At 34.0% G+C, this 25,912-nt stretch overlaps 2 long non-coding RNA genes across 3 annotated transcripts; both read right to left on the reverse strand.

Moving 5' to 3' along the window:
• Nucleotides 1–13,314: 13,314 nt before the first annotated feature.
• On the reverse strand, nucleotides 13,315–25,409 carry LOC133206249 (uncharacterized). 2 transcript variants are annotated; one of them, XR_009723738.1, is made up of 4 exons: nucleotides 25,383–25,409; nucleotides 15,647–15,828; nucleotides 14,360–14,439; nucleotides 13,315–13,621 (listed from the first exon to the last, which is right to left on the reverse strand). It is a non-coding gene; the product is annotated as an uncharacterized LOC133206249 (long non-coding RNA). The 2 variants fall into 2 exon arrangements; XR_009723731.1 differs by lacking the exon at nucleotides 25,383–25,409 and having other exon boundaries at nucleotides 15,647–16,141.
• On the reverse strand, nucleotides 22,692–23,266 carry LOC133206188 (uncharacterized). Its single transcript, XR_009723719.1, has 2 exons — nucleotides 23,113–23,266; nucleotides 22,692–22,799 (listed from the first exon to the last, which is right to left on the reverse strand). It is a non-coding gene; the product is annotated as an uncharacterized LOC133206188 (long non-coding RNA).
• Nucleotides 25,410–25,912: the final 503 nt, after the last annotated feature.

Raw genomic sequence — 25,912 nt, forward strand, 5'->3', positions numbered from 1 at the left:
CAACTGAAAATGTATGGCTGTGCCCCCCCCCCCCAAAAAAAAAAAAAAAACTGAATTTGCTTCCTATGAGCCTGATCAAGGCAATGATACACTCTGTATGATATCAGCGATACCCTTTTGTGTGTTTCGGACTTGACAAGTTCACAGTTTGCATTTATTGCATGATAGTGAGGGAGCCATGAAGATTTGTTCACCCATAAAAAATCATATTCCGCGAAGGCAACATGAAGATTTCTTCGCCCATGAAAAATCATACTCCCCGAAGGCAACGCCCGAGGGAAATATGATTTTTCATTTGCGAAGAAATCTTTATGTCTCTATTATGCAATAAATTGTTTATAATACCGAATTAACCAAAATGCAGGAATTACAAAGGAGATCCAATGAATAAAGCAAACATGCATTTGATGAGAACGATATGAAAGAGATGTAAGTTACAGGTACACCAATAGCCTCGTTTCATTAAAAAAAAATTCCTACGTGACAAGTTTGTGTGATCACACCAGTAACATTCAAACACCATTACATTTTTACACATTTAAATCGACACAATCAATCAACGATAATATGTTGACGGTGCGACCGTTGGGCGAGTGCATTGTTCACTTAATTTTAAGATCCGCCTCTTCAAACAGCACGAGACATTTGGAACGTCTAGACTGTGACGTCTCATGACGTATGTTAGCTGTACTTCCATAAACGAATTTTGAAAAGTGCAAACATTTTAACAAAGAACGTTTAATCTACTATCTGTATGCAATTCCATTAATTAAGGTGATTTTTTGGGGTGAATTTTTAGTTGTTGTTACCGCGCGAACGAAGTTAGCAGCGTCGCTATAAACAATCTAACTCCTCACTCGTTTAATTGTGACGTCACAATCGTGAAACACGACGTTTTGTTGCAGGGCAAACATGATGGACACGTGACTTTCTCGGCCAATCAAATTCTATTTTACTAGTGATTTTTCACTTGTAAGCTAGTTTTCACAGAGGTATAATAAACGTTTTTTTAGACCATACATCGAAATAAATTATCATAATTTCTATAGTCGTAATTTATTAGGTTCAACTCACTGCTTTAAAGGATCATTGTAAATGTTTTATGCCCGATTTGGATACTGAACAACGTGTGATTTTTGAAACACTGATGCCCCCATATGGCATCTTATGGCAAAAGTTAAAGTTTCTCAAATGCAAGTCAAACTCCATGGTCAAGATCAAAAGATAAAAAAATGTTATTACCCAAATAAAGGTCTTGAACAAAGAATATACTGTGAAATATATACTAGTATAGCAGCAACAGTTTAAAAGTTATTGCCAAGGTTAATTTCTTTAAAAGGTCAAACTCCAAGGTCAAGGGATCATAATTGTTTGTACTTGAGGGAAGGTCTTAATTGTTACAAGGAATACACATATGGTTTTAAAAAAGCCTTAGTACCAACTGTTCAAAAGTTAAAACCAAGGTTAAAGTTTTTCAAAAGTAGGACATACTCAAAGGTCAAGGTAAAATGGTCAAAATTAAAGGTATACAATGACAGGCCTTGTCACAAGAAAATTACCTATGTAATATAAAAGCCCTAGTACTAGTCATTCAAAAGTTATTGTCAAGGCTAAAGTTGTTTAAAAGTTGGTCAAACTCCAAGATCAAGGTCAAATGGTCAAACATATTTATACCCAAGGAGGAGACTTATCACAAGGGATACAGATGTGAAGTATAAAAGCCATAGCACCAACTGTTCAAAAGTTTTGGCCAAGGTTATAGTTTGGTAAAATTTTGCGAAAGAGGATCAAACTCCAAGTTCAAGGTCAAGAGGTCAAATATGTTGGTACCTGAAGGAAGTCCTTGTTACTAGGAATACACATAAGAAATATGAAAGCAGTAGTTCCAACCAATCAAATTTTATGGGCATAGTTTTTTGCGGACAAAGAGGCTAACACAGTCTAACAGACAAATAGACAGGTGGACAGGACAAAAACTGTTTGCCCCCCCCCCCCCCCCCGGATCTTCGATTACAGTAGCATAAAAAAAATGTCGGCGTCTTTGGGTTTTCGCATTGGCCTTAAATCTGAAAATCCAAAGGATTACAAGGTGCATTACGATACGCTTTCACATCATGTTCTATAACCCAGAGCATATTGTCTGCAAAGATAAATATTTAATTCAGTATTTAATTAACTATGCATAATTATCTATGTTGTTTTAAAAAGAAAATATAAAAAAATATTTGTTTTATATTTATCGATGTAGAGATATGCAGAAAATGTTTTCCTATTTTAAGTCCTATCGCAATACATATTTAAAAGAAAGTGTGTGTTAGAGGGGGGAGGGGGTCATTACATTTTTGCTGGGATTCGCCTATGTAAGACCGTAGAGAAACAAAGAGTGGGGAGGGTGCAAGCAGCAACTAAATCAAAATTTACATATTAAAACTGCAGCAAAAGACTATTTTCAGAAGGTCTGCCCCCCCCCCCCCCCGGTACAATCCGTACAACGGACCTGTGAAAAAAATACTGATCCTACATTCAGAGTCCCAGGGCACCAGGAAAGAGTGGCAAAAAGAGAATATCGGTTTATTTCAGTCTATAAGTCGAATCAAAATATCTTTTCCTCAAGAGTCTTCTTTCTTTGAGTTCATCCCAGTGATCGTGTGATTTATTTCATTTATTTTACGTTCTGTACTGGACTTGGAAAATGAGGACATCTTTAGGTTCCTGAGCTGGCCTTGAAGCCCGCAGAACAGATTTTCTGCTTTATGATAAATTCAAGTGATATGTAATCCGGTATTAATTTTGTGTTGCTTTTTTTAATGTTAATTTCATCAAGAAATATGAAAAATTAATGTTTTAACTCTACACAGTGAGGCATTTTTTGTGTGGAACGATAATCAAATGGGGTTTTCACGATTTTTTCATATGGTACACATGATGAGTAAGTGCAATAAATATAATATGTGGAAAAAATGTCCAACAAGCCCCGGGGTTGAATATCGGGGGGGGGGGGTCTGTCCACAAGTACCTTTTGTCAAGCCCGTAGAAAGCAATTTCAGTTTTTTTGGAGGGAGGGGGGCAAATAGAAATTTCCACAGGTACTTGTACTCGATTTTTTCCTATGGTACACATGATGAATAAGTGAAATAAATATAATTTGTGGAAAAAAATGTCCAACAAACATCGGGGTTGAATTGGGGGGGGGGGGGGGATCCTGTCCACAAGTACCTGTGGAAATTTCTTGATACATAAACAGAATTTAAAAGCATGTATAAGACATCAATTGAAGGGGAGAGGGCACGGCCGTAATTAAAAGTTATATAGAGACTAGGAAGGAATGAACTGTCATTAAATTTTGGTTAAGAACTATTACCTAAACTCTTCACTTTCACATTTTCAATTACAGATTCTTGTTTTTAAAAAGCTACACATGTACATTGATATGTATCTATTAGATGCATAAATTATGTTATTAATCATTTTATCTTAAAGGAAAAGTAAAAATCTCAATCAAACTTGTTCCGCATATTATGCTCTCTGATTCATTACTCAACAGATGCTTCATATACATAGACTGCAGACTGCAGGTGTGATAAATTCACAGCATGCAGCTCCAGCCTTAATTCCAACTTTGTTCCAAAATATTATCATTCAACGCGAAAAATTAGAATTAGCCGATAGAATATTTTGAATCACTTCGGAAATGCTGCCGTAACACCAGACTGAGTTCACAATATCGAGTGATTTTGATTGACAGGTGTAGCGCCGTTGTGCATGGATTTCGTGTAACTGCACATTGTGGTTGAAAATAATAAACAAACAGATCTAAAGAAAAGATATTGTATACTGTACATATATTTGTTAAGAACCAGTTCATTCATGAAACGAATTTAGTCGTATTATGTGGGTCCATGTTAGATCATTTAGGGTATTTCCGAATCACCCCGCATATCGCGACTCTCGGTAATTTACCTTACCGCTGTACCTCGCACGACACATGCACAGGTGTGACAACCAAACAGTCATTATTAGTAAGGTCTATACTTATTGCATACAACAAATAAAGAGGTAAACATAATGCGTTAACTAAAAGAATTAATTATTTTAATTCATTAACTTCCTACCCTTTTCGAAGAAAATGCCCGTGTAGAAACGTTGCATGGTATTTCTCATCGATGTCGTGGCGTTGTTGGTGGATGAAACATGGCATATAAGGTATCGATAGAACGGCAATTTTATAAGCTTTTGTGAGTATTATTTGTTTTTTTATAACACCTCAAAAATATACTAGTTATGGCCGCATTTGTAGCCCCCTATAGTTTCGAACCACGTGTGTACATGCCCCTAGCCAAATAAATTGCACACGCTACATGTATACTTGTTATATGTCAGATTATTATTTTTTTTATAACATTGTTTTTCTTAAATGCAAGGGGTATGAAAGTAATGATTTGACAAAGCAAGAGCTATAATAAGACTATCCCGGGTCCCGGTATACACTTGATCAGTGTTGATCAATGTTGATATGTACGAGTACACGTATGCAGTGATATACGTCATTCTTGATAATCATGAAATCTAAACATGAGTTGGTTTAATTCCTTTTCACAATTTTTTTTATCATCATTATATCATTATTTGGTAGCCTACTCGTAGAATTATGACAGTTCAATGTTAATTATTTGCATAAAAAAATCACATAGGTAAAAAAAAAAATTACATAATTATCATGATTATATTTACAGGACAACAATTTACAATCAGGTAATTTCAGAAAGTAAATATTCTGTTGGTATTTGCTTTTCTGCATGATCCGCCTCTGAGAACGCTGTTTTATAGTGTTGTCTACAGAAGGGGGGGGGGGGCTTTAATAACTTAATAAAAAAAACCAACAACATTCAACAAGAAAATAATTTTTATTTTTTGATACTTTTGGTAAACAATAACAACTAATTCATTAATTATAATGTTGTTATCTGACTGTTTTTAGCCATTTACCTGGTGAGTCGAAGTACCCGGAAGTGACCTGCAATACACTAAAAAGGTGATGTAAATATAACCCCTGTCAAGGCCGCTGTATCGTAGATAGACTCGCCGTGTAATGTAGATTTGATTTTTCATTGAATTGGCTTGCCTTTAATACCAACCAACCATTTATAAACTTGTTAATAAAATCGTTTACCGTCAAAATGTAAAAAGTGATTCGGAATACTCTAAATGTACTCGTTATAAAAACAACTCATTATCAACTCAGTGGACCGATAATTTACTTCAAAATAAGCTATAGATCAATAAAATTGATTTCAGATTAACCAATATTTTGTTGCAAAGATAATGTAAAACAGAGACCGGGGATTTTGTATTTCTCTGTATTTTAAACACTCGATATGCGTACATTTGGGGCGCTCTTGCATATACACGTACACTTGTACATTCGAATTCATGATCGTGCTTATAAAAAGAGCATGTTCTGTACTTGCATGCATGTATGTATATGTATGTATGTATCCGTAAAACTTTTCGATTTTCCCGAGAATTCATCCTCACAATGTCAATTAAGGTTCCGAAATCACATGTGAGGATGCCGAGAATTGAAAAAGTCACCTCCACTTACAATTATCATGCATGTGTACATGCAGTTTAAAACACGAGACAGAAAAATAAATTGTTGCAAACTTAATGGTTAAGTCGGCAATTAAAATGCATAAAACTTGAAATGAATAAATGCACGGGCGGTAAGGATTGATAAAAATAAGCGTGAGATAGAGTAAAATAAAATAATATGTAAGATTCGAAATGATTTCAAACCCAATTTTCCATTAATCGCTATGAGTACACAATGTATTTTAATACCGATATGACCCCGGCTCTCTGCGGCCACGTGTGCACGAAGACTGGGTTACAAAGCGACAGAGCAGAATGTAAACTGTGCTGTAAGAAGGCGTGAATTATTGTATGTTTAAAAGTATTATTTGATGTATATACATGTAGTTTAATATTTAATGAAAAATTAAATGAAGAAACAATTAAGAGACTGATATTAAAAATTATACTTTACACAAGTATTAATACTTCCATCACTAATTGCAGTTATTTGCCTTAGCACCTTTTCAATTACAATTGAAATAGAATACAATTACACGGGACAGAGAAATAAATTGTTTGTTTGTTTTTTTAAATCGTATTTCTGTGTCGACAGTGAACAGGCAGGTAAAAGCGATTAAAATTCGAAATGATTTTATGCACTAGTGTTTGAAATTAAGACTAAATCAAAGATGCAATTACACGGGACAGAGAAATAAATTTTTTTTTTTTGTTTTTTTGTTTGTTTTTTTTTTTAAATCGTATTGCTGTGTCGACAGTGAACAGGCCGGTTAAAGCGATCAAAATTTGAAATGATTTTATGCACTAGTGTTTGAAATTAAGATTAAATCAAAGATGAGATTAAGTTATCTTAAAGATTCAATATAAATTTAAAAAACACAATGTTTCATTAGTTGTTGTTTCTACACGATGGATTTAAAACGTGATCACAGTCTTCACAGATATTTGTTTTGTTTACATGGTTTATGACCGCAGGTGGCTGGTCGATGGTGACCTCGGCAACGTGGGATCGCGGGTTGTGTTACATAACTAAAAACATTTAGGTGAACATGGAGAAATGCGTACTGTTAATGATCATTAATTATTCGATGCTTAAAGTTTAATATTACTTATATAGTTATATAGATACATTTAATTCCTTCCTTTATTTGAAGACGTGTTCCCTTTAAATCTAAATTAAAAAAGAAAAGAAAGTTGTAAAGAATAATTTATGAGTGAACCACAGAACACGTTTAAAACCTTATTTAGAAGAAAATTAGCATTAAATACAGTAGGGTATATAATTTATTGCAAGTTTGTTAAAGTTATACACATGAAGAGTTCCGATTTACTTGCCGAATGAAAACGCTTACCTGTTTACGGGACCTGCTTTTTACCTACATATTACGACATATTACGCAATACTCGAACAAAACAACATTTGTATGAGATCAATAAGGTGTTAAAGAACAACTTTAATTCCGAAAGCCATATCGAAATATTTACCGTTTTTGAGTTATAAAGCGAAAACTTTCAAGGGCTCTAGATCCCTAATTTTAGGGGCCAGCCCCTTTTAAATGATATCAAATGAAAGCTCATGCTATTATGCTCAACTTTTATTCTACATGTTTTAACAAAATATTTTTAGTTTTAAAGATATAAAGGAAAATATGTCAAAATTTTTGCTCTTTTCCGCGTTCTAACTTTTGACCCCTCTCTAACGCCATTTTTAATGCAAAAATCAAAAAACAAAAACCGATGTGCACAACTTCAATGCTTCTTCTTTTCAATTTCAAAGGGTTTTGTGCTCCAATTATTACAGTCTCAGAGCCTTTGTCTGGAAACCAGAGGCATAAAAATTTCAATCAAAGGGGAATAACTCGTGAACAGAAGGTAATTTCCGAATTGTATTACAGTATTCTGAGAGTGTTTTGCAAAGTCTAAAAGCTCTGAAAATTTGAACAAAATCCGTTCAGAAATGAGGAAGATATGAAGCTTCAAAGTTGGCGTCTAGGAAAAAAAAAAAAAGAATAATAAGAATAATCTTAACCATCAGAATCAGTAGAAGGTCTTCCGTTGGAAACGGAAGACCTTAATTAATGTCGCAGCTGTCGCAGAAAAAATACATTACCCACGTAAGCGAGTTATGTAATTTTTTTCTGCAATAGCTGCGACGTTAATACCCGTACTAACAAACAAAGAAAGACATTTTATTGTTTATATTTATATCTGCTTAAAAAAATATTGAAAGTTAAATTAAATATGTTAAATATTGCTTTCTTTCGGTTTATTTTTTCTTGATAATCCTTCTGATGGACATTTTCGGTTGGGTGAACTTCTACAGCTATCAGAGACTATATATGGATAAAGAAATGTGGAAATCATGTTGCGCAAAAATAAAATGATATATACAAAAATATGATATAATTTAATTATCCAAAATGGTCATTGGATGCATTCGATTCTGCATTTTTTTTAATCGTTCAAAGTATTCCAAAAAGTAACATGTTACATTTGCGCAAAATACCAAACGCCAAAACCGTAATACTTCGAAATGATACCAATGTACTTGTATGTGTTCTGTATATATGAACCACAGTATTACTAGCCCTTTGAAAATAATATAGATAATCTGGCAAGTAGATTATAAACATTGGCTCGGGCACCAGCTAAAACTCTAGCTCGAAAGAGAAATTTGGAGTATGCTCCGAACAATTTGGTCATAAAACTTGGCTTCAAATTCCGACTCAGAAGTTTGAAGACGAGCACGTGCTCGAAATGTAGGCTATAAAACTTGATGGTAATAAATACATGTGATGCTGAAAGCTGGAGTAAGCTTTGTAAAAAGTAAGCTTTACTCCAACAAATGAAAAACTGGGAACGCATTCCGCAAAATTTTCGAGATAGAGCCAATGTCGGGTAAGGGATATTAGGAATGAGGCAATGAAAATGATGGTTGTATGAACCTAAAAGGGGCCAGTGGAGCACCCCTCCTTAAATAATTTTGCATGATATAATAAACTACAGAAAATAAAGCTAGTTTATGGATGTGCCCCCCCCCCCCCCTAAATACGTCTGATGACCTTTATTGGCTTTCAAAGGAACAGGCAGGTAGCATTAGGGGGCCTGCTTCCCCAACTTTTTCCAATCAGAACTTTTTACCCTTGAAAATGAAATGTTCATTGAATTTTGCCCGGTTGCACCTCCCCACCCCCTCCCCCGTATTTGTTGCAGTATAGTCAAATACGGGTAATGTAGTAGTTAATTAATAAAATTTAGCAATGAAAGAAATTGGAACCTATTTTGCTTGTCAATTTTTTAAGTTTAGTTGATTTTTTTTTTCAGACTGACCCCTCTCTTTAAAAAACGATGCTATGCCCATGAGTAAATTTTGCTTGGTAGTGTCCACCAAAAATGCATGGTTGTGTCCCCAAACTGAAATGGTTCTTAAGGGTCTGGAATTCTTGGACCAATTAAGATTTTATTAGTAATACCCCTACTCAATAAATGTTATATCTTTAAAGAAGGCAATATTGCATGAAATGTACTTCTAAATAGCATGATCTTGTATGATATGTAGTTCATATTGTAAAGTAATTTTGTCAAATCCATATATTAGACTAAACCTATCCACTTTAAATTAAAAACGAATATTTCTAGACGGAGGACCCTTCACGGAGATCGAATGTAGAAACTGACAATTACCAGAAAATGAAAGAACCTGTAGAATATTTTGATTTTTGTAATGATTGAAGATGAATGTCATTTTTTGCTTGAATTTTTTAGCGAATGTCCTGTACGTGTGTCTCTAAGAAAAATTGCATCAAACTGCATCATTTTAGGTCTCCAACTACACTCAAACCAACGCAGCTGTCTGCTCAGCAGTTCAAAATATCAGTGTTTCGATTGATCATGGAACTTTAATTCAATTTATAATAATTCATCAATAATGATGACAAGAAATAGTAAAAAGAGTCTTCTCAGAAGACATTTATTTTTGGCCTCTTGAAACTTTGGCATTCAAAAGCTTTCAGAGACTTTGCCCTTAGGGGAATCTCAAGGCGCCCCAAGCCCCCTGCCTTATCTGCTCGCCTCACCCCACTTTAAATCCTCTACCCACCCTTGATTGTATTATAAGATACGCGTGTCAGAGCTTTGGTAACTTTGATTATAAAATGTTTCAAAAGTTAAAAAGCCCTTAGCGATGCTTGAGGACATCCCAGCCCAGGTATAAAAAGCAGTTTAAAGCTGAACACGACTCGTAAATAGGCATGCATACGCCATTTTCGATATTACTATCTAAGATATCAGCACCGGGATATACTCTTCGCATTTGTTACACCTGACTGCTTTATTGTCACAGGTATCGGCGTGGAATGGCGACAGGTGTTCGTGCTGGTTACCTTGCATTACTTTTGTTTACATTTTATTGCAATTACGTATATTTGTGTTTGTTTGTATACTGCACTGACCTGTGCAATTGTTGTAAATCTCCTTGGTATCTTACTCTCTTGCATTAGAAGAAGCAGTTATTTTTGTCGCCACCAAGTGCTGTATAGCATACGTCCGTCTACACCAGTGACAATTGAATACACTGAACAGTGACCAGTGAGCGGCTCTATATATAGGGGCCCTCAGATATAGCGAGAGTCCAATCGAATATGGCGGACAGATTCTTTTTACGAAGCGTGTTCAGCTTTAAATACTACGCAATATTTTTGGTGCATAATACGCTCCATACTCAAGATATGTACATGTTCATCAAACCGAAAATGTCCAATATGTTCCTTTTTAAAGACAGATTTCCCCCTTTCCTCTATATATTTTAGCACAAGAAAGTGCTAGGATGTATGACAATTACAATGGAAGTCATTAGTTTTATCTTCAAATAAAGAATTATAAGGTTTGTAACCTCGCATTCATTATTAATATATCATGTCTGGTAACATGCAAGTCAAAATATTTCACTGAAAATTTTAAAGGACTGATATGCATCTTTAAGATATTATTTCATCAACCTTTCTCCTTCCACAAAAACCAAGTTTGATAAGAAAGCATAAGTGTACATATATATGTTTTATTCCCTTCTTTGCATTGTCATTTCAACATGAAAGGATTTGTACATACATGTATGTATTAAGACAAGGAATTATTTTCGCAGATTTAAAAATTCTTTAAAATTCCAAATATAATATGATAAATCTTCTTCTACAATTGTTTCTATCAAAGTGCTAAACATTACTGAACTTATGAAAATAATGCATTACTTTTGAAAGTAAATTATATAATGATTTGTTAAATTGCATCAAATAATATTAACTTCGAGGAGTTTTCTGAAGAAATATGTACTCTGATTTGACAAAAATACAAATATATATACACTTAACATAGTTCATACGGACCTTTCAAACACTAATTCCATGACTTTCCAAAACCTTCTTGTCTTTAAATCAACAATTTTTTTTTATTTCTCATGCTTCAATACAAAAGTACATACCAGTACAGCACAAACAACAAAGAGTAAACATTGTTGGACAATTTTTTTGTATATATTGCTGCACATAAACCTCTAAACATTTACAGTCCTTTTTCTTGCAATTTTAAGTATAAAAATTATTAATATCCAAACAATAAGCTTTTTGTTGTGTTACACAAGATGTGATGGTTGCCACATTGCTGAAAAAATGCATAACCTGCTTCAGCTTTGTATTATAATATGAACACCCCTCCCTCTGATCTGCATGTAAAGTTGTAAACATGATGGAAGTATTGTGGTACATGTACAGTAAACACACAGTTAAATCAAAGTTTTGAGAACTTGTGGATTAATAATTGATTAAATCTGTATCAAATTTGCATTAAACTACAATTAGTGAATTGGCAATACACAAATTTCCTTCTTATAACTTCTGTCATACATGTATGGAGTTTATGTCTTCAAGTTGATTTGATATACAAGAGCATGCTCTACAGACAATAAACAATCTTTAAAATGGGGCAAGCTATTGACATATAAGTTGATGATACAAGGATATCAACAGCCCTGTTTAAAGTCAGCAATTTGCAAATTCTATGATGGATGCAATGACCTTATTAGCAATACAATCTTTTTAAGTCAAATGTTGATTGACCTTTTCATACTAAATGTTATGCAATTATTTTCACACTGAATTATGACCCATAATACCCTAACTTTAATCCACATATCCTGGGGATGCTTCAATATTGATTAAGAAGGTCATGTTATTCTGCAGAAGGGGAAAACACTCATTGAATAATAAAAAATTGCTTCCAGATTCTAGCTTACTCTAATACTGGGAACAATAATTTAAAGAAAATTTGAATCCACATAACTTGGGAATGTTTCAAAAGAAGTGTTGGCATGGTGTTTTCTACATTGTTTTTCAAAAAATATCATCGTCATACATTTCACTTTGAAATATTGATCCCCTTTGTTGCCTTATTCTACTCCTGAGGGCCAACAAGTTGTAGTCCCATTTTACCCCCAGGGACCATTATTTGGAAAAATTAAATCTGCTCTGAGGATGATTTACAACATATTAATATGACTAATCATGACCTTGTTATTCTTTACAAGAAGAAAATAAATATTTTTCCTATATATTCCCATGTGTAAAACTGTGATCTCCTGTTGTGGCCACACAAGATTTGAACACCCTTAAGGTTATACCAAACGTCAACATGCCCAAAAATTTATTTTTACAACAGCTCCAAAACTATGTGAGGTATAAAGTTAAAACTTTTACAGTTTATAAAAATATCATTGATTAACAGATAGAAAGTATCACTTGATAACAAATACTTAAAGAAAGTATTTAACGAGAAAAATTCTTTTTAAAAAATGCATATATTTTTTAAAAAATACACCTAATTAATTCCGTACTTTTAGTGAAAGCCATCATTGCAGAAACAATATATGTTTATCAATGAAAGGCAAGTTGGACTTCGATAGTCTCTGGAAAGTTGTTTTCCCTGTTTATTTTGTCCAAATATTAAGATTTGAAACCGAAAGTACATTGCAAATGGCGGATTTTATAGGGTACTTGTCTTTATACATGTCATGCTTTCAATAATAGCCTTTCAGAGACCATTCACGTCCAACTTGCCCTTCATTGATAAACATATATTATTTCTTCAATGATGGTTTTCACTAAAAGTACAGAATTAACCAGGTGCATTTTTTTAAAATATGCAAATTTTTTGAAATTGTTTTTTCTCAAAAAATATATATTTTTTAAATATTTGTTTTTAAGTGATACTTTGTATCTGTTAATCAATAATATATTTATAAACTGTAAAAGTTTTAACTTCATACCTCACATAGTTTTGGAGCTGTTGTAAAAATAAATTTTTGGGCATGTTGACCTTTGGTAAAACCTTAAATCAGGAAGCTTTCACATAACATTAACATTTTCCAGCCAAGTTGTTCTTGAAAAGAAGACTTTAGAAAATCCATCAAATTTTCATGAACTCTTAATTATCTCCCCTTAAAAGAGGGCATGGCTCTTCGTTTGAACAAACTTTTTCCCCTTTTATTAAAGGATGCTTTGAGGCAAGTTTGGTTGAAATAGTCCAAGTGATTCTAGAGAAGAATTCAAAAATGTAAAAAGTTAACAGACAACACACATCAGATGGACAGACAGAAACCAGACATTTTTCAATCAGAAAAGCTCACTTGAGCTTTAAGTTTGGGTGAGCTAGAAAAGTAACATGTACACTTGATGAAAAAAAGGCAACACTATATATAAAAAAGAATTAAAAAATAAATGTACATGCATTAATATAAATTATTAGGCAAAAAAATCCCTCTCCAGATCTATGGTGTTGTTGACAGAATATTCAGACATAATATTCGAAACTCTTCCAACTTCTTTTCTTTTTGATCAGTGTCTTCATTTTTTTTCTTCCTTAATGTCATTTTTAATTTTTGATCGTAGTGCTATGGGTGATGATACTGTGAAAATATATATCTCTGAAATAGGCAGCTAGTCTTCTTTTTTCCCCGTCATTTGATGTTTTCAGGTAATATCTGAAAAGAAAGCATCATTCATGAGCATTTAAAGCAATGTAAGCTATATCAACAAAAATTACAACCTACAATTTCCATAAAAATTATGAGGGGTTTAGAAATTCTGCATTCTGTAGTAAGTTATAACTTTGAATTCATTTCAATGTTGTGACTGTATTTATTCTAGTTGAACCAAATTGGGCTGAGGTTCAAGGTTTTACAAAAAGAAAAAAAAATACCGGGTAAGGGAAAATAATATCATTTGTTCTTTCTACAGTAAGGTTTTACTCTTTCAATAAGCTCAAGTGATGCAGTGGTTAGAGCATTAGTCGCTTTGTCTGTCTGTCAGTCTCTCCCACTTGGCTTTCTGCACTTTTTTCCTAAATGCTTGCAGAAAATGAGCTTTTTTTGGTAAGTGTGTGTATCTTGATGAATTACCTTACATACTTGCCTATAAGTTGGTTTTTTGGGAGTTAAACTTTGGTCCAAAACTCTTTACCGACTTATACGCAAGTTTTAACAAGATTGGTAATTTAGTGGGTCAATCCCTCTAATTTAAGCTTAATAAATACAACCAACTTATAGGCGGACCGCCTTATAGGCGAGTATATACGGTACAGATCAAGTTTCAATTTCATTCCACAGGGATTTATCCAAGTTTTGGGGGAAACTGTGTTTTTTGAGAAGTTAGGAAATTACTTTCAATTAAATTAATTTATTATTTTGAAGCAAGTGATCTTTTTTATAAGGTCTACTTACCCTTTCTACTGTGTGTACATCTGTTCTCCAATTCAACTAACCTGTAGGATCTTGGCTAGAAGTTGACAAACTAGGGGTATCTGTAAGTTAAAGACAGATTAGTAGGAATAAACTGTATACATGGAAATTCCCCCCCTCCCCCATTTTATTTTTGCCCCTTTGGGCCTACTCACAGGTGTGCAATTTTAAAACGGGGTAAATTCAAAGAACACAGTATGTATAATTTCTTAAACAGAACTGTGACTGACCAATTTTAAAACGGGGCAAAATTGTTTGCAAGTGTGAAAGGGCAAAAATAACATGGGGTGAAAAAAGTCCTGTACAGAGTACTGCAAATCACCAATTTTCCATAATATCAAGTACTACTGACCATGTTGACAACGTTTTAAAAGTAGGTCTTAGTGTAATAAATGCTGGATAAAATCTACTTATTGTTGTGTACAATTAGAATTTTTCAGTAAGAGCTCTAACATTTAACCAAACCTTAAGAAAAAAATCTTATTTCTCTATTAAAGTTCTTGCAAGTAAATATTATAAATTTGTAGTAAACAAAAGAATATCTTGCTTTTAAATTTACAATATAGAATTATTAGAAGTACATGGACAATTAAAATAACACTTCCTATGTAATTCTGACACTCTTAATTGTTTAATCTGAATTGCATTAAGCATGTTAAGGTATTCCTTTTTTCACTTAGGTAGATATTTTTCCTAATGAAAACTAATCCTTATCTAACCTATCACTCATTTTAAATGCAACAAAAATACATTTTTAGAATCTTCTGAAAGACAGTTCGACAAGACTAGTACTCGTTAATGTCAAACCCTGACAGTCAAACCCTGTTATCTTGACCTAGACGGGACTGTGAAAAAACTTGGAGATATCTGGAAGATTTGGGATACTGAGGGAAAAATTCTTAATAATAAGTGATTGGGACTAGAATACCATATTTTACATGGTATTCGAGATATCAGTGTTCGAGATACTAAAGTTCAACTGTTATTACTGTAGTATGTATTCTATAAACCAACTATTATTCCTGACAATTTTTATTCAGGATTCCTTACTTTATTGAAATCCATCTGCAACAGTGACCATTAATTTTCACAGAGCTCTAAGGAAACATTCTAATACACTGTCACAACTTATGCATGGCACCTGATGAGAAATATTTGCAAGTAGTGAAGGTTGCGAATCTTGCAGATCTTTCTTGTAGGCAAGTTAAAGTTGGTTTACAGCATATTAAGTATATATACTGAACTTTGCAGGGTATAATAAAGTCTTACTTCAAAGTAATTTCATCTAATGTTTCCCTAAGTACGACATCTTTCATCAACTGCAATCAAAATTGGAATACATAAGCCAGTTCCAATGTCCTTCCTTGCAGTCCGTGGTATTCCCTGTGAACTGAGATTGGGTCTCCATGACTTCAGCCACTTTAATTCTTGATTGTCCCCAAATCTTTAATCTTCAAAGAGAAAAAGCGTCAACTCAACTTAAGGTCAATATCTTCCTAGAAACTTAGTCTTCCTAGAAAAAAGATGCTCAAAAACCAGAAGTCTCTGATGAGACTCACAGTCGCTCTACTGGGTTGTACTTATAACAAAGGAAGAGAAAAGTAATACTTGGATTGAAACTTTGTAACAGCAATAAATAGAATTAAGTATCATAGTGTTGTCTACTTGTGTGCCAAGTTATACTGTATTTAAACCAATACTGTAGGAGAAGTAGCATTTTGAAAGTATTTTACAGAAATTTCTATTTTTTGTTTTTTGTAACCATGGCAACACTGTTGATCAAAATCCAAAACAGATATACAGAATTATGTAGCTTAGTGTTGTCTACTTGTGTGCCAAGTTATATTGTTATCAGACCAAAACTGTAGGAGGAGTAGCATTTTAAAAACAAGAGGCCCATGGGCCACATCTCTCACCTGAGCACATTGGCTAAGAAAAAAGCAAAAATCAGTTCACTTCAAAAGGGGGGGGGGGGGGGCTTGAATTTTAACTACCTGATGATGCTTCAATATCAATATAACAAAAGGCTTTGATGTTCTTGCGCAGATTTTTTCCTATATATTCATTTGTAAAAATTTCATTCCCCATTGTAGCCTCACCCTACCCCCGGGGGTCCTCATTTGAACAAATTATCAATATGACTAATCATGGTTTTTCTGTTCTTGCGAAAAAGATTTTTTCCTATATATTCCTATGTAAAACACTGATCCCCCATTGTGGCCCCACCCTACCCCTGGGGGTCATGGTTTGTACAAAATTAAATCTAAACGATCTGATGATGCTTCCATATAAATATGACCAATCATGGGTTTGCTGTTCTTGAGAAGAAGTTTTTTCCTATACATATACTCCTATGAAAAACTCTGATCACCTGTTGTGGCCCAACCCTACACCTGTGGGTCATGACTTGAAAAAAACTTAAATCTACACTACCTGAGGGATGCTTCCATTAAAATATGACCAATCATGACTTTGCTGTTCTTGAGAAGAAGAGTTTTAAAGAATTTTCCTATGTATTCCTATGCTAAAGTTTGATCACCCGTTCTTGCTCCACCCTACCCCCGGGGGTCATTATTTGAATCTACACTATCTGAGGATGCTTTCATATAAATATGACCAATCATGGCTTTTCTGTTCTTAGGAAGAAATTTTTAAAGATATTTTCCTATATATTTCTAGGAAATTTTGATCCCCCATTGTGGCCCAACCTTACTCCCTGGGGTCATGATTTAAACAAATTTGAATCTACACTACCTGAGGATGCTTCCATATAAATATGACCAATCATGGCTTTGCTGTTCTTGAGAAGAAGATTTTAAAAGATATTTTCCTATATATTTCTATGTAAAAACTTGATCCCCCACTGTGTGGCCCCACCCTACCCCCGGGGGTCATGATTTGAACAAACTTGAATTTACACTAATTGAGGATGTTTCCATCTAAGTTTCATCTTTCCTGGCTCAGTGGTTCTTGAGAGGAAGATTTTTAAATGATGCCATTATTATTTCACTAATTCCTAACTATCTCCCCTTGAAAGAGGTCATGGCCCTTCATTGAACAAACTTGAATCTCTTTCATCCAAGAATACTTTGTAGCAAGTTTGCTTGAAATTAGCTCAGTGGTTCTTGAGAAGAAGTTGAAAATGTGAAAAGTTTACAGACAGACAGACAGCTAGAAAGACAGACGGACACCGGACAAAATGTGATCAGAAAAGCTCACTTGAGCCTTCGGCTCAGGCGAGCTAAAAATTATTTACAAAAGGACAGACAGAAGGACGAACAATGGACACCTAACTAACGCATAAGCTCTTCTGGTCTTCATCCAGTAGAGCTATATACTGACAGAGAGACAGACAGACTACAACCGCATACTTGTGGGGAATATTTATCACTACTGACTTGTGGGGAACATTTATCACTACTGACTTGTGGGGAAATGTAATGATCACTGTTGAGTTGTGGGGAATATTTATCACTACTGACTTGTGGGGAATATTTATCACTACTGACTTGTGGGGAATATTTATCATTATTATACCTTTACTTAATTACTCTATATAAAACTAATACCATAAAACTGAGAAGATACTACTTCCCTCATCTGAGGACTAATTCCTGAAAATCAGAGTTACTCCCTGGGACTACTCCCTCATGAATATTTATTAGTAATTTTAACTAATTAAAATGAACAGTGGGTGGAGCGTTCAAGGAAACTTTAGTCTGTGACGTAATGTTATTAACAATGAAACGATGACGTCAAAACATTTCGATATGCCAGGTCAAAATCATAGTGATACTAAACCAGAATTGTAGAAAAATGAAGACAACGGTAATCCTTTGAAATGTCTGTGAAATAATTTTTTTAATTAAAATAATTTTATTTTCCTCGGTATTCAGATGCATTAGATATTTAACAAAATTTGAATAACATGCATTTGTGATTATTTAAATGCCTCAATCTATATCGTTTTAAAAAATGCCTGAGTCTATAGTTTATAAAACTCTTATGATTTCCGTATAATAAATCAGTTCTGGAATGGGTATGAGGGAAACATCAAATTTATGGCTCGTCGTGGCAGGAAACTATTTCCCTCGGCGGTTTCACCCCCTCGGGAAAAAGTTTTCCTCCTCGGAGAACCATAAATTTGCCATTTCCCTCATACCAATTCCATAACTGTATATTATTATACTTTTGTTAAAACATTTCCTGTCTAAAGTTAAGAAGGTAAAATAACAATTTTTGTATAGTCTAAAAATGTCCAGTCTTACAAAGTTTAAACTAATTAAAATTAGTGTTCCGAATCTGCTTCCAATTCTCAAACATCTAAGCCTTTGGTAGTAAAAACACACCTTACATCGTCTACATATTAACAAGAATGCACAAGATTTAATCTGGCGTGCCACTGACATTTTTTTTCCCCTTTTGCAGTGCACATTGTTTACTTTTGATTCCCTAATTGTCATTTCAATTAAATTAAATGATTTTGTTAAGGTTCATGTGTCATCAGTCAGGTTCACGAATTCTCTGTTTATAATGAAAGAACAATGATCGCTACTGAGAATAATCTCACTATTTAATGAGTTCTTAATATATTTGAAGTCAAAAGAGGTGGTATCGCTGTTTTAGTTTACATAACAAAAGAATTTCAGGTTAAAAAGTGCAATTTTAGGCTAATTAAAATACACAAAACATTCTTCACACCTTAAAAAGATCTATTGAACATCTGTTGATCGTGTTGATGGAAAAAATTCCATATGTTTCAATTATTTTATCTTTTTCATCGCTATTAACTTAGAAGAACTTTACAAAACCAGTTGCACCATGACAGAAATATGTAGACAAGATATCATCTCGCTGTGTGATGCCATAACCTCTGACCCCCTCAGGCCTAATAAGTTCATACAGAATTGAACATATTTTCTCTTCAATAGGTTCATCTAAGAAAAGTATTTGCAAATGTTTATATTACAGAATAAACAACTTCATTTTCAATTTTCATGATCTTTCTCAAAATTCTGTGTTGCAATGTTGACAATGAACATGATGAAATAGTCTTTGTTTATTTGAATGACTTTAGTTGGACTTTCACTAAGTAATCCCTATACATTTTATGTGTCATCACTCTGCTACAGAAAGTTTTATTTAAATCAAATTCTTTCTCTGATTGCGCAAACTTAGATAAAACAAGAGCACCACTAAGCTGAGCATCCCCTCGCACCAGGAACTTCACCAGTAATGGCAATGTCTCCATACGAGAAAAAAATTCTTAAGAGGGACGTTATCTACAATCATCTAGTCCTAGTAATCAAGGGTACCCAGTATTACTATATACAAGTAATAGCTTTTCAAAAAGCTTGCCTGACTAATCAATCATTATCTATGGAACGTATAAGCAAGAGAGGTGCTAAACATTTCTGTCATCAAGGAGCGACATAGTTGCGATCATACTTAATTACACAAGATGTACAATTGCATTGCCGTAGGAACTGGGGGAGGGGGCACAGGGGAGCCGTGCCCCCCCCCCCCCAATAATTTTGCTGATATATAGAATACTATAGAAAACATAGCTGCTGTATGCTTTTGCCCCCTCAATAATATTGTCTGATGCCTTTTTGTTTTTGTTTTTTTTTTTTTTTTGCTTGTCAAGGAATTTTGGTAGTTCATAGTCCCCCCCCCCCCCCCCCCCCACTGAAAATGTGTGTTTTTGCCCCCTCAAAGTGAAATTGCTTCCTGCGAGCCTGAATTGACTTTCTCAAATGTCATAACCAAATACTACAGATTAACAAATATCTAAGACATGTCACTATTTGGTCATTTATTAGTTAGCCCACGGGCCGACTAGTTACGTTGGGATGAAACTGCAAGAACACTAGCATAGATTATAATTCTGGGAAAAATAGTTAGATGACTTGTTTTAAAGAAATTCATATTACATGTATTCTCTAACCAGAGGGCACCCTTCTTCATGCACACTCTCGTCAGTGATAGATTGATGAGACGGCCTCTATTTATAGACTGGTCTCTTTTCTGTCGTTCTCGACGACGAAGTAAATTATGAACACTTTTAACTGGGAAAGTTGTCTTGAAGTGTTTGAGACAAAAATGCTTCAATGCTGCTCTAGAACTCAAAGTAAATGCCCTGTACAGTTTATAGCTAGAGCAAAACAAGATACTAATAGCACCCCCCCCCCCCTTATAAATAAGTTTAAATTACATCTTTATGTATAGTTTTAAAATTGTTCAGTTTTTCTTTTCAATCGATTTCAGGACCTTTCTCATAATTTATAATAACATGCTTTTTTACGAAATGAAAACCAGTACAGATCATGATGTCTTCTTCAATTTGCCGATTCTTTACTTAGAACCTTACGAGGTGAAGCCCATTCCTCTACGGGTACTGACCTACACTGTTGTCACTGTATTAATATGAGGCCAAACAAAAAAATATGTGTGGTTCCGGTTACACCTCCAAAAAAATTAGGGTAGATAGGTAGGGATTTTTTTTTTTTTTTTTTTTTTTTTTTAACAAAATGATTTTCTTATTTTTTCTAAATAATACTTATCACTACTTTGCAAATGACATTTAGATGTGGTGTGATAATATACTAGTCAATATTGGTAGGGGACACCTACATGCTAGCTTGCTTTGGATTTAACACTAATAAACACTTGCACTCTGTTGTGCAAAAGGGCCATCATTGCTGAAACTAAAACTTAAACCAGAGCCATTGATGGAAATTGGGGAAAATTCCGGAAAAAATATGAAAATTGCCCAAAAAAAAGTTTAGGGTCGGGGGTATAAAATAGGGACGGTCGGGTAACCGGAACCACACATATTTTTTTATTTGGCCTGATTAAGAGGAAACCTAGTTCATCACAATTAAAGCATGAAATAATATGCTACTGACTTTGTAAGCTTTTTTAAAAGCCTAACCTTGTAACGTACATTATTAATAAATGTAATATTGAAAGAAAAGGTGGAAAACAGACTGAATCAAGAAGGGATGTCCCATTTACTAGGTGGAGGGAGTTTGTTTATGATTGGACTAGTCCACTTATAGGATAAATAGTGAGAATAATCAGCAAATCCATTGCTTTAGTGTTGCCTGCCCATATACAATGTGTTCTTTTCAAAAATGAGATAAAATTTACTGTTAATAAAAAATCTGAAGCTTAAGAATCAGGTTAAAAGAATAAACTTTATTTATTTCCATAGAAGTTATCACACCCATTCAATAGAACAATCCAAGAAAAAGGCGCAAAGATATTTTACATGTGACGTTTCGCGCGAAATGATTGTGTCACCCCTTTCGTAAAAGGCAAATGGACTGATCCAGTAGTTTAGAAATGCAGAAAAAATGTTACATGGACATGTCCATACAAAGAACTGCAAAGAATAAACATGTGCATGCAAAAAAATGAAGGAATTTAACACATCATTAATTTGCATCAGTAATATGATTCTTTCTTCTGCAAACTGTTTTTCTTTAAATGCAGGTAACAAATTCCGTTGTAAATCAGCTTGCACAAAATCTAGTTCATTAAGAATGATCGGTTAGTTTCGGATCTTGGAAAAATTAATCCTTATACTGCCTGAGGCACGTGGCGTCAGGCAATAAAGTTTAAAATAAGGTAAAGAAATTAAAATGTATTGCAACACTAATTAAATTTTTAACAAATGTCAAATTGGATATCATCGGGGGAGGTTGGGGCATAACAAGCATACGTGATTGGGCAGTTTCCCATACCGGTATTCCTAGCAGAAACATATCACATATGCTCTAAATTTCAGTAATTTACCTACCTGAGTATGAGAATATAATTTAAAATTATCATGATAATAGTATCTGCATAAACAGTCAGGGGCATAATGCAAACAAGTTATTGTCAAAAATAACTCAAATGAGTTATTTTTTTGTCACAATGAGTTACCTCTCTTTGCTATGACCTACTTTTTCCCAGCATTAGTAACTCAAACACCTTATCTTTCCAAAATAGTTTCAATAAAAAATAACTTGTTTTTAGTTATTTTATGTCATTCCTCCCTAACTTCACATTTTATCAAAATGGAAAAAAATGTGGATTCATCAATTTCATCACTTCTTTTTCAACAAAATATCTGGAAAAAGAAATTTAACTTTTGTCGAGTTTTGCCATAATAATTTTTTTTATAAGTCAGGGGCATAATGCAAACAGGTTATCAGAAAAATAACTTAAATTAGGTATTTTACACACATGAAAAGTTTTTTTAAAAATATCTTAAATAACTTATTTTTATATCCTACTTGGACATTGATTTCTTGGGAGTTTTGTATTTCCTGCCAATATGCATTGCATTTTGGGATTCCATTATGTAATACTAGATGGAGTGCACCAACTCCAATGGAGAATTGGTGAGGAGGTGTAGAGAAACAGCATTTTACTCCTTGTTTTGGTCGCCCCCCTGGCGCAGTGGCCAGTGGTTAGAGCGTTTGCTCTAGAGTTGCAGAGTAAGGAGTTGATCCTTACATCACAGGTTCGAATCCCACTGTGGGACGTGGAGACCGGTCCTTGGGATGATAAATCGAGGTACCGTGTCACAGTAGGTGCTGGCATGAAAAAGATCCCTCACTGCTCAATGACCCTAAGTGCCGATCAGTATAGGTCAAAATTTGCAGCTCTCCACCGGCAAGTGGTGACGTCTCCTTATGAGTGAAACATTCTCAAGAGGGACGTTAAACAACAGACAAACAAACTCCTTATTTTGTGGTTTTATTTACATGGTTTATATGTCAAATTTTTATCATTAAATAAACAATTTTTCCCAATTTTCCCAAGACTTTGAACAATTTTTCTGGATTGAGCAAGGTTTAAATTTAATCAAACATTTGTTTTTGTCTTGGTGTACGAGCAAAAATCTTTGGTGCACGGGGTGTGAAGTTCATTGACAAAACGCTGATCTGGAGTTCTGGACTGTTAAGAATGTAATTGAGATCGACCGACGTCAAACTTAATTTACTTCAGAAATATCTGCAGTTTTGGGGTTTAACACAAACTAAAACACACAATAATAGTTTTACAGTTTTTAAGTTGAATCAGAAATGGTATATGGATGTTTATTCTGAGTGGATAAGGTAACCCAAACTATAAATTATCAAATACTAAGGGAAAATATTGAGAAAATGAAAGCTCCCATTTTTTTTAAATGCCTGTGACGTTGAAGGTTTTACTGCGCCGTGACTTCATAAGATGTCCTGTTAAATCACTTGAAATTGATACCAATTTACAGTATTTTGAAATTCTGATGATCATATATAAAAAGATTCTTTTATATTATTTATGACTTTTTGCTTGATTTTGTCGTCAAATTTATTTTCTGTGCTACAAGTCCGCATGATTTTTGAATGGCCCTCGTATCATACATTGTTATATATTTTTCTGAAGTTCCGAGATGCATTGTGATACCTTTTTGTAAAGATACACAGTCCTAGTGTTGTTCTTGGTGAGGCGGTCAGTTTCCCAGTGTTGGATATGATACATAAGTGGAAAAGAAGCAGTTTAGAGCTCTGGGACCTGGTCAGTTGAATCCTGGCCTGGTACAGTGCACATGAGAATTACTGCAATTATTTTTATTCTGATTTTTATATGAGCGAATAACAATGGGTAGCAGGTCCAGTACAATCAGTACATTTAGCTACGTAGCTAAAATTACCTACCGTAGCTTTATTTACCTACCTCGGGTAGCTTAATTTAACTATTTCAAGGCAATTAACTTTTCACAATTTTGCTTTTTATTTTAAAAAGACAAAAAATCACAAATAAATGACTAATAATATATTTATACTTGGGATTATTTAATTTAGTTATTTCATTCAAGAAGTAAACTGTTTGGTCACAAATTAATAGTTGTATATAGCCCCAAAACTTTTAGAACTTTGTTTGAAATTGCACAGAAAAACTACATCTCCAAGATTTTTTCATGAATTGTTTTCAAAATTACCTACCGTAGCTTTATTTACCTACCTCGAGTAGCTACCGTAGCTTTATTTACCTACCTCGAGTAGCTTAATTTAACTATTTCAAGGCAATTAACTTTTCACAATTTTGCTTTTTATTTTAAAAAGACAAAAAATCACAAATAAATGACTAATAATATATTTATACTTGGGATTATTTAATTTAGTTATTTCATTCAAGAAGTAAACTGTTTGGTCACAAATTAACAGTTGTATATAGCCCCAAAACTTTTAGAACTTTGTTTGAAATTGCACAGAAAAACTACATCTCCAAGATTTTTTCATGAATTGTTTTCAGAGGAGTTCAAGGTTGAAAATTATCACAGCATCAAAGTGCAATTTTCTGCACTTTCTTGGGAAAAATGCTAATTCAAGAAATAAGTTTGATTAGGTAGCTAAATAAAGCTACTTCAGGTAGGTAAATAAAGCTATATAGGTAATTCAAGCTACGTAGCTAAACCTAGTGATTGTACCAGTCCTGGGTAGGTAAATCAAGCTAATTCCGGTAGGTTTAAATTCCCAGGTAGGTAATTTAAGCTATATGTAGCTAAATGTACTGATTGTACTGGACGTACGTGTTAAAAAGACTGATCCCGGGGAGTTCTCAGTGATACTCTTCTCAAATTGGTTAATACTTAGTTTAGTATCAAACAATTAAACGTATAGATGCTTTTTCAATGACTCCGCCCTGATCAGCTGATCACTACCGGTCGTAAAGTCTAGATATGTTTTGCAAAAAGGGGGACAAGCTCCCAACGCCTACCAGGTCCCGGGGGTAAAATATTGAATATAAATTTGCAGTTTTATCCATTATAAAATAAAATCTTTGTCGGGTCTAACGTTCAAAGTTTCACGTAACACTAGGCCCTACCAGACTACATGATTAAATCTTACTTTTCTACTACGAAAGTCTACAGTTTATATACATAACTGCATACATGATTTATATCGCTAAAACTATGCAGGTTGTTATTTGTAAACTATTTTTTTTTAAATAAAAATCTACTTACCATATGACTGTCACCTCGGAGCCGCCATTACCTGCAATAAGTTGGTTTTCCGCTCCTTTTTGGCCTTTGAAAGTAAACGATCATTGGGGGACCAGTTTAAATCCCGCCGCGTTCCGAATGAACATTTCCCAGCATCCTCAGACATTAGTTTTACGGTGCAGTGATAAAACAGACTGTGTGTCAAAATTTCCCACTTATGGGGAATTTTTCCAAAATGACCACAAATCGAATAAATTTTATCAGTAGACCACGTAGAATCCAAAAAACCCCATGACCATATTTGTGGGGAACGAGAGATTTCCCCACAATTCTGAACTTTCCCCATAAGAAAGGTCCTTTGTCAGGTGTGAGTTCCCCACAAGTTGGTAAACGCGGGTGCTCTCTCTCTCTCTCTCTCTCTCTCTCAGTATCTATTTTTTCCTTTGCTCTGATTAATAATTTCAACGTATCAAGTGTTTCTTTTCAAACATTATTTTGTATTAATTAGTAAAAATTTGTTTAGATCAGTACTAATGCTATGTCATTTCTGA

Source organism: Saccostrea echinata, unplaced genomic scaffold (assembly GCF_033153115.1).
Source record: "Saccostrea echinata isolate AGI-Se365-2 ecotype Australia unplaced genomic scaffold, CSIRO_AGI_Sech_v1 ptg000001l, whole genome shotgun sequence".
NCBI classification, from domain to species: Eukaryota; Metazoa; Mollusca; class Bivalvia; order Ostreida; family Ostreidae; genus Saccostrea; species Saccostrea echinata.